Source organism: Nelumbo nucifera, chromosome 1 (assembly GCF_055504915.1).
Source record: "Nelumbo nucifera cultivar China Antique chromosome 1, China Antique-T2T, whole genome shotgun sequence".
Classification (NCBI taxonomy): domain Eukaryota; kingdom Viridiplantae; phylum Streptophyta; class Magnoliopsida; order Proteales; family Nelumbonaceae; genus Nelumbo; species Nelumbo nucifera.
In genome coordinates this window covers 133,171,209-133,181,528 of record NC_142649.1, presented here as the reverse complement: position 1 = coordinate 133,181,528, position 10,320 = coordinate 133,171,209, and the positions used below count along the sequence as shown (strand labels likewise).

The window sequence follows — 10,320 nt, the reverse complement described above, 5'->3', positions numbered from 1 at the left end:
TCATCATTGTCCTTATTATAATTAATTAAATTTTAGCACAAGGTATGGTTGGGCCTATGTCTATCCATGCTTCAAGCCTAATGGACTTTCGTGTGAGGGGGCGTGTTAGATAAAAAAACATATTCAAATTATTCACATAATAGCTTAAGCTTTTAGATTGAATAGTTCTTTGAGACCTTCTTGAAAAACAATTTAGACTTCGTAAAAAATGAGAGAAAAGATTCTTATACTTGGCAATCACAATGTGAATGTACCAATGGGAAATGTAATTTTCTTTTAACCTGAAATGAACAACATCATTTACTTCACCTTCAAAGATAACTTTGGAGAGAGAGAGAGAGAATGTAGCTTTAATTTTCAAAAAATGCTTTAGCCTTGGCTTCTTTCACTACACAAGTGTTAACCTGCATGATCCCTCACAACAATCCCCATCTTCACCTTTGAGTGTGTTGTAGATGCATTCACATTCATCCTCCACCAGCAATGTGGTTAGGAAAACAAGAAATAGTGACAAAAGATATCGGGAAACAAAATGATTCACATTGGCAATCACCCCCTTAAATTTTGAATGTTTTTATTATTATAATTTTATTTCTTATACAATAAGTTATCAAATGTCATATTTAGTAACCAAACATATAATTTGTTCAATGACATTATTTTTATAGATGTCAATGGGTCGAGTTTGGCATGGGTTTGCCTCAACCTTAACCCGACCCTCTAGTGCCCCAACCCGAACCCGACCTAACCCACCTTTAAAATGCATAATTTTTAAACCCGATCCAGCCCTATAGGATATAACCTGATGCCAACTTTGATCCGACCCATAACATTTCAATTGTACTCTTTAACACGTTTTGAAGATCTAGAATCCATGAATTTAAGTTAGGAAATTGTTTTATAGATTTTAAGGTGTTACTTTTCCCATTAAAAAAAAAGATCAACACATAAATAAATCTCAAACTTTAAAATTATAGAGTTAGAAGTAAAAAAATTACAACAATACGTTGTATATATGCAGGGTATCATGACTTGGTGGGGTAGACTTGTTCATGGGCCCAATTCGAAGTCCAAGCCTGATACAATGTAAAATTAGGCATGAAGCTGGGCCCTTGAATAGGTATACAATGGAGTGGGTTTCCCAAAACCAAACTCGATTTGGGTCAAATAATCAAAACCCTAACTCGACCCAAAAGCTAAATATGCTTGACTTTATTTGTTTTAAAGAAAATATACATTATTTCATACTTATAAAAATATGAAAAATATGCTTTTTAGGTTGAAAAATATGCTAATTATTTGGATAAATATATAATGCATGAATATTGAGTAACATAATGATTTTTTAAAAAGGGGTAGGGCTTTTGGCTATCTATGTCTGATTGAGTGAGGCCCACACAGACAACTTATAATCTATTCTTGGTGAAAAACCCAAGAGAGCCAAACTAGTTGTTCATTACTCCATATGCTAGTTGAAGGGCTCTTAGCTAGCTTTCATTCTCTCTAAATAATTACTAGTATGTATGTATGTACTTTACACATGATAAATTTTATGATGATGATGATGATAGTATATAACAATTTTCAAAATTTTCTACAATTTTTTTTAATATTTCTGTGTTGATGAAAGTTACTCTTATTTGTGTGTGTGTGTGTGTTCTTGTCTTTTTAAAATATTATTATTTAATTATAAACTTTACGGGTTGACACATTTGACCTAAAATGTTGAATTGATTTACCACCAAATAGGAAAACAATTTCATTTTTGGGTTGGTTTTGAATTACGAGTTTTATTTATATTATCAATAAAAAGTTAAAAACAATTTTTTATTGTGTCTAATTTGTAATATGATTAATATAAAATATTAGAGATGTGTCCAAATGTTTTCTATATAATTTTTATCTTTTTTTAATTTTTATTATTTAATTATGAAATCAATGATTGACGCATATGACCCAAAAGGTTGAATTGTTGACTTGTCACCGGGAAAACAATTTCACTTTTGGGTTGTCTTTAAATTTTATATTTTATTTCCAACATCAATAAAGAAATTATTATTCATCACATTATTTTTCTTTAATATGATTAATATATGTGTATGTGTGCAAAATAGTTTTCTTTTTAAGTTAGTTTAGTTTTTAACTATATTTTTTATCATTAATAAAAATAGCTCTTATCTATCACACTTATTTTTGTTTAATATGATGAATACATTAATAGTTAGGGCAAATTTCTAAAACTACCCCTATTATTTAGCTAATTGACAAAATGTACCCTTACTGTTTAACTATTGTCTTAAACAAACCCTATTATTTCTGATAATTGACATCATCGTTAAGTGCTAATGGAAAAAAAAACAAAATGTCAAATTTTCCCTTCATTATTCTTCCAATTTTCAAAATAAAACCCAAGTTTCAAGTAGTAGATCGCTACTCTATCTCCGTTTCTGTCTGCAACTAACGGGAAGCAGTTTCCCAGCAAGCCCAAATGGAGAGAGAACCCCTTCTTCCATGCGTAAGCCTCGGCAAGAAACTATATCCACACTCTTCAACGCCTCTCTCGCTAGGATTTCCGGCATTTAGGCTGAGAGCCCAACCTGAAAGGACCTCTGGCTAAGCCCAACTTCTGAGAGCCCAATTTGTGGACTAACTAAATTGTTTGTAACTATAAGTAATTTAAAATCCAAATACATATTGGATATATCAATAGGAGGATTAGTCACTACAATTTTTGTAATAGTGCCAAGGAAGAGTTTTAATCCTTCCATGTATTTGATCTTAAAAAGATTCACGCTTTCTAAAACTTCACTAATAATGACAATCCTTAACATATCTGGAGCCCCATTTCTTAAAGATAGAGCAACATTGATTACTTCTAAGGAATCACATGGCAAAAGTGCCTTAAGAAACATTGAAACCAAACCTATAAGTCCATTGTACGTGGCTTTTCCATGCATTTCTGCTTCAGTAGGAAGAATCAATGTATCAAGCCTATCCTTTGAAGAACCCTGCAAGCTACAAACAAAGAGAACCAAAAATTTTTCCTTCTATAGTGGATGAGAAATCTATCTCCATGATAGCTTTAATGCTTTGAGGATCAGTCTCCCATTTGTCATGGGGCCTAATTTCCACCTCTAGTGGACCAGCTTGACCATTCTTAATCTCCCGCAATTCCTTAACATTCAGAAAAGAATTCAACTTATCAAAAGCCCCAGAATTGTCCAATTTACAAGAAGATAGTTAAATGGATTACTTTGTCAATGTCCTTTTCTTTATAGAAGATAGTTAAATGGATGTATGCAGTTCTTTTCTTTTCCCATTTTTCCTTTTGGAGAACTATATAGATATTGGATTGGATTGAAATGACAACCCACCATTCACTTATGGGGAGCCACAACAGCAGCAAGATCCTCCTAGTTTACCAAGTTTCTCAGTGTCTTACCTCAAGTTGGGTAGGGTGTTTGGTTTACCTCAAGCCCCTGGTTCCATTGGGATGAGCTGTCTTTTCAGGGGATTACCTTTTTTTGGCTTTTAAGTTTTAAATATTTGTTATATTGCAATATACACTATGATTTGTACTTTGCTTTCTTATCCTTGGTCTTTCTGAACTTTTGCTAGGCGTATGATCCCCAGACTGGCTATGATGTAGCATTTTTTAGACCCCTAATAGATGAAAACGTAGAAAGACAGGGTTTGTCGTCCCCCTAGGAGGTATGTTTATGCATAAGAAATTCTTGAATATTTTCATATATTTGCAAAATGCTCTTACTGTTTTATGAAAAATTAACTAGCAATGCATGCAAATGTTTCCTATTTTAAGTTTCTCATATTTAACTTTATTCACATCATTAAATCCAGGACATTTAATGCATCTTATGATCTGCAGGATTTGATCTCACACTTGTTAGCATTTAATAAAAAAAAGGCAAGAACTGAATTCAACAAAAATACATCAAAATTTACATTCAATTGATTACCACTGCCATGCTTTGCACTAATTCAAATGAAAACACCATCACAAGATTCATATCTTGCCTTCTGTTGAGGGCCCACACACTATGGCCTCATTCCTATTGGAATGCCCACCGCAAAGACCACAACTACTAGACTACAATGGGATTTGAGTAAGTAACTCACATTCTATCAATTTTCACTAACCAAATAATTGGACTATTTTAGTTTTTTATGCTAACTAGGGCTGTCAATGGACCAAATATTGGTATAATCTGATCCGGTCCTATATGTGTCCATTGCAGATGGACTAGATCCAATCCAATCCGATGAATACTTTTGACCAATTTGGATTGGTCCAATTTAATGTCTTAACCATCTAATCTGTTACAGATTGGTTTTAATTTACACTGTTTCCAACCCAAACTTGGTCCATCAAAACATGTATTCTTATCTTCTATCAATGAATTGGATATTGGTTCAATATGACCCAATCCAATATAAGTCCATTATGGGTGGACTAGGTCCAATCCAATCCAATTAATACTTTGCACCATTTCATCCATTTCAATGTCATATTGGTTCGTCCAATCCATTCAAATTGATTTTGATTTGGACAGGTTCAACCCAAAATTGGTCCATTCACACCCTTAATGCTAACTAATCACACTTAACATGATTGTGATAGTGCATCTCCCTTGTTAATATGAGCTTTAATTTCTTTATGTTAATCTCCAACTGATACGGAGATGAGGTTTGATGGTTTGATTAGTACATCCAACATCACTAGGGAGAAAAAGATCATAGTGCGAATAGATTTAGATCTCATCCGGACAATATCCATTAAAAAGCTGGAGTGAATCCATCTATGGCTGTTAATATGCCACTATTGGACCAGAACTATCCACTGTAATACTATAGATATTTTTAATGCAGACTGCAAAGGCCTCCTTTATTTGGAATTTTTGTTACAAGTAGGTTTATGTTTGGTGTTTATGCCCATCTTTGTCTTAACCAATTTCCTATGAACAAATAATTAGTGAATGATCTTTGTAATGTGATTATCCCATATGATGACAACTCAACCTAGGTATAGTTGTAAATAGGTGAGATTCAAATCCAACATGCATAGATATGAATTCAATCTGATTACATATTTTCTATATGCAACATCTACCAATTTGACCTAAATCCAACTAGCTGAAATAGAGGACAACAAGAACAGGATCTGAAGAAACCACAACTACTAGAAAATAACATACATAATCCCTCGACATCAGAAAGAGTTTTCACTTTGGAGATAGTTTCTTGTGGCTTCACCCCAATCTTTATACCAAGGACAACAACTGCTAGACAACATTCTACAACCCAGTTGTTGTAATTTGTTGCAACAGTTACTGCTTTCTGAAATTCTGCCAAGGAATGAACTAATCTCCTTATTGGTATTGATTTCACAAAGAGCAATGAGTGGACAGGTTTTCCCTTGTCTATATGCTTGTTTGCAACTTATTGTAAGTATTATGAGACATGCTTAATCTACTGTCAAAACTAGGCACAAGATCATTCAACAATCAAAACCTACATCACATTGGAGTCACCCATAATCCTTATGAGAAAGCAATATCAATAATTGGAAGAACCTTAACTGCATTTGACAATGATAACTTGATTTCATGTTTTAGATTTGGAGATGGTATTTTCTTATGAAGATGTATCTCACCAAATTGTTTAATCACGTTTTATCTGGATTATTGAGAAAATGGTGTCCCTTTTATATACATTGGCAACATTAACGCTTGATCAAGATGTATTCAACTTCTATCTAGATGAGAGATCATGCAACGGATTTGAGAAGGTTTTGAAACGATATAGAGAAATTGTGTCGTATCTAAAACTAGATGATCGCCATTCAATTATGTCATTGCCTTAATGATACTTGTGAAGAGTTTAAGCATTTTGGTTATTATAAAATATGAATTTCTGTTTTCTTGAGCCATGACCAACATCATTTGTCCCTATAATTGAAATGGCTATGACCATTGTTGAGCAAATAAGTGGCCAGTACCATGTTTTACTAATGACAATTACTGATGGACAGGTGATTCTTTTAAGGTTCAACCATGTAATCTTTTTATAGTAAAATGGACATAGATCTTTTTTTGAAGTACTTCAGTTATTATTTTTACCTCTTTTACAGAAAAAAAAAATTATACTTTTCATTTTAATAACAAGGAGAACAAGGTTTTAATCATATATGCTAAAGAAATGTCTTAAATATTTCAGTCCGATAAAGGAGAAAGGCAGCTAAACCCACAATGTCCTTTGTTCACAGGTCATAAGAAGTGTTGATACAGAAGAAGGGCAGCTAAGCCCACAAGAGTAGAAGACCCTAGAAGCAATTGTAGAAGCAAGGTAATAGCTTGTTTCCTTTAGTCATTTTCTTTGGAAATTTACATTCCCTTGTGTTTTTTTTTTCTTGCAACAAATACCCTTGTCCATTATCTGAGTTGGAGTTGGGGATGGCCCTTGGGACATAATGATGGAATTTGATGATAACATCCTTGTTCGGGCCTTTGATAATTTCTAGGTATGTGGTACATATGGTTTATGGAATTTAAACTTTTATCCTTTGTTAATTTGTCATACTCTAATTAATAGTTGTCTAAGTTATTTTTCTGGGGATGATTGCTTTTCCTTATTCAGTTTGTAAATTTTATAGTAATCATGTCGAGGAATATACCAACTTATAAAAGAGAGGCAGAGTTTGCTCTAGTGGCTTTGATGGAAATACCTTCACAGTATAAAACAATAATGAGGCTTGATGCTCAATTCATGTAACTTTAATTTTTGTATACATGTAATTTTAATTTGTAAATAAGTTGCAAAAAGAAGGGCCACTTGATGCTTGATTCATTTTGTTTTGTTTTTTGACTTATTATATTTTATTTTTTGAAGGAATGAGACATGCTCCAAGTATTCCATCACAAGACAGTTACATGTAAAATAAAGTTGGAGCTCTTTAAGATGTGGAATCAACCTCTCATGAGCTATTCATCATTTTCAATTCGTTACTATGGTTACTTAGCCGAAGAACTTTAGATATGTAGGTGGATACATTGGACCAAATTTGTATGTATTAATTGTATTATTTATGATAACAATTTAGAAATTGTAATATAATTTTAACACATTTGTGTATAAATACAGTTGGGATGTATTTTAATAACAGTTCACAAGGTTTGTTGCTTAAAATATTTATGAGAAACATTTATTCAATTGTGGCCACTTTACAATTAGCAATGTTTGATTTGATTGTTGTGTGTGGAAGCTTAAGGTAACAAGTGCTTAATTGTTATTAATTCAACATCAATTTGTAAAAATTGTTTCCATAAATATTTGTAAGAAACAATTGTTCAGTTGTTGCTAATTTACAATTGACAACAATTAACTTAATCATTGTATAAGGAACTTTGGGGCAACAATTGTTTGATTGTTTCCCATTCAACAACAGTTTATACAAATTGTTGCCTAAGATGATTGTTAGATACAAATCTTCAACTATTGCAAATTTAGGATTAGCAATAGCTAACATGATTGTTAGGGATGGTACCATTAGACAACAAGTAATCAGTTGTTGCTAAAAAACTATATGGGCAACAACTTTTTATGCATTGTTGCTAAAAGAATTTGTTTGGTGACGGTTGCAAATGGTTGTTGCAAAACACTATTTTTTCTAGCAATTAGATTGATTGTTGTGAAAAAACATATTTCGCAACACTTGATTGTTGCAAAACACTTTTAATAATGGCTTTGCTAGCAACAACTCATTTAGTTGTAACAGTTTTTCATATATTAGAAATAATTTTTGACTGTTGCCAAAGGTCATTTTTCTTGTAGTGTGACCAGAATAGAAAATTTAGAGATTTGGGCTTTGTGGATTATCAGAATTGCCGATGATGTTGATGCCTTTTTAAATAGGGTTCAATGCCTCGAAGCACACCAACACTCTTTTTTGCTAGGTTTTCTAAATGATTTTGTGTGTCTCCTTCAATGTTTGCTGTTGATCAACATGAAACCACCAATGGCACCGATGGTTGTTATTTTAAGGTTTCTTCTTCTTTTCTTCCCATGTTCTGATCTAAGGGAAGATGCAACGGTTTCTTCTTTGAATCAACAAGCTCCATTTTGATTTTCGAGACCGTTTGTTTAGTGGTTCAAGAAGGTGAACATGGGAGGTCTATTATGGCGGTGGAGAGAAGGGGAGAGAGAAGAAGAAAAAAGGAGGGGAGACAGAGTGAGAGATATAGAGAGAGGGAAAGAAGGGAGACTAAGAGGGAAAAGATAGAAGCACCCCACTGCTAGAAGTTACAGCAATGGAGGTATTTTGACTCAGACAAAAAACATAAAAGCACCCCCAGTCTAATTGGTCTCCCTGCCTTCGCTTGCTTACTGGCTCCAACCCCATTTTGATGTCAAACCACAGTTGCAATTGTGGGACCTATAATCAGCATTAGCGTTTAGCTTGTAAATAATTGATTTGGGGATCGAAGCTGTAGCTTTGGCGAGGATGAAGGGTAATATTGGGATTTTAAAAAAAATTATATGTTATGTGGTGTCACATGTGTACGGATTCTTACGAAACATTAATGGACACTAACGACAGGGGTAGAGCTAGTTAATTGTCAAAAATAGTAGGGGTAATTTAAGACAATAATTAAACACTAAGGATACAGTTTGTCAATTAGCTAAACAATAAGGATAGTTTAAGAAATTTGCCCTAATATTAAAGATGCACCTAAATGTTTTTTACAAAATTTCTATGTTTTTAATAATTTTTGTGTCTATCTTTTTTAAATATTTATTATTTATTATGATATCATGGGTTAATCCATTTGACCTAAAAGGTGGAATCATTGAGCCACCACTTGAACAGGAAATGGTTTCATTTTTTGGTTAGTTTTAAATCTTGCATTTAATTTCCATATAATAAAAATAATTTTAATTTGCATGCTTAATGTTATTTGATATGATAGATAGATAATATTAGAAATGCACCTAATTTTTTATAATTTTTGTTATATTTATATTTATTTAAAATTTTATTATTTAACTATAATAACATTGGTTGACCCATTTAATGCCAATGGTTGATCTATTTACTTACCATTAAGTTAAAAGGGTGGTTTATTTAATTATTTTTCATATTGGTTTTGGACATAGGTTTTATATTATTAAAAATATTAGATATATATTTACTTTGTAGAATTTATTGGCGATAAAAATATTTCAAATAAAGTATCTAAGGAGAATGAATGATAGTTAATGAGAGGAAATTTAATGAAGTGGAAAGTAATAGTACTTTAAATTACATTTTTGGCCAACATAGTTAAAGAGGTATTAAATTCATAAATATGGGTGTTTTAGTCAAGAAAAGTCCACAAAACTCATTTATTTAGTGCGTCTTAGATATAATATTTAATGAAAGGAAACAAAGAATTAATATCTTAAATATAGGACTTAATGATGAGGAGTATAATGAATTTAATAAAAGTAGTAGTTCCAAGCTATGTTTTTGACCCTCATAAATATGGGGAAACCAAGTTCAAAGAGTAAGGGTATTTTAGTAAAAAATCCAAAATCTAGACCTCTTTTGCATTTTTAACAGCAACATTGATAAAGATGGTATACATAAGCATTAAACAAAAAATTGTAAAATGACTAGCTTGTTTTTCAATTATAGAACAAAAAAGGTACTTTTGTGTCAATTTATTAAATAAGTAGTAATAAATGAAAATGCAAAATAACATTTTTTTTTTCATTAGAAGAAATCCTAACTTGGGTTGAAGCACAATGGCATCTAGGTTTTTAAATTGGGTCCCACACATACCACCTACATCTGCAAGTTATGTTAGTTGAAAAATGAAGAAAGCTCAAAATGATTAGTAACCCAATCATTATAGAAGGGCTTTCCACCTTAGTCTACATTTGGCATTCCTTATTTTAAGGACTTATCTCCTTTTTTGCAATTAAAAACTTGGTGTTCATAAGGGCATTTTAAATAGAAAAAGGAGATGTGTCATTTAAAATAAGGAATGCCAAATGCAGCCTCAGCCTTTTTAAATAATTTATCTGGAGTGTTTCAAATCAATTGAACCAGCTTAATTGAATATTTTGTTTAGCCCTTGCAGAAATAGTTGAATCAAGGGCTGTTCATTGTTTGGTTCAAACTACAAAATTGAACTGAATCAAACTAAATTTATAGTTTGCTTCGGTTTGTACGTGAAAACAGTTTGGTCCGGTTTCATATTTTGCTAAATTGCGGTTGTAGTTTCGGTTTGGTTTCTTGGACTTTATAAACCGAACTACATC

At 32.2% G+C, this 10,320-nt stretch overlaps 1 pseudogene; it reads left to right on the top strand.

Moving 5' to 3' along the window:
- Positions 1-2,814: 2,814 nt before the first annotated feature.
- Positions 2,815-6,789, top strand: LOC104608264 (E3 ubiquitin-protein ligase RGLG1-like; annotated as a pseudogene).
- The last annotated feature ends 3,531 nt before the right edge of the window (positions 6,790-10,320 follow it).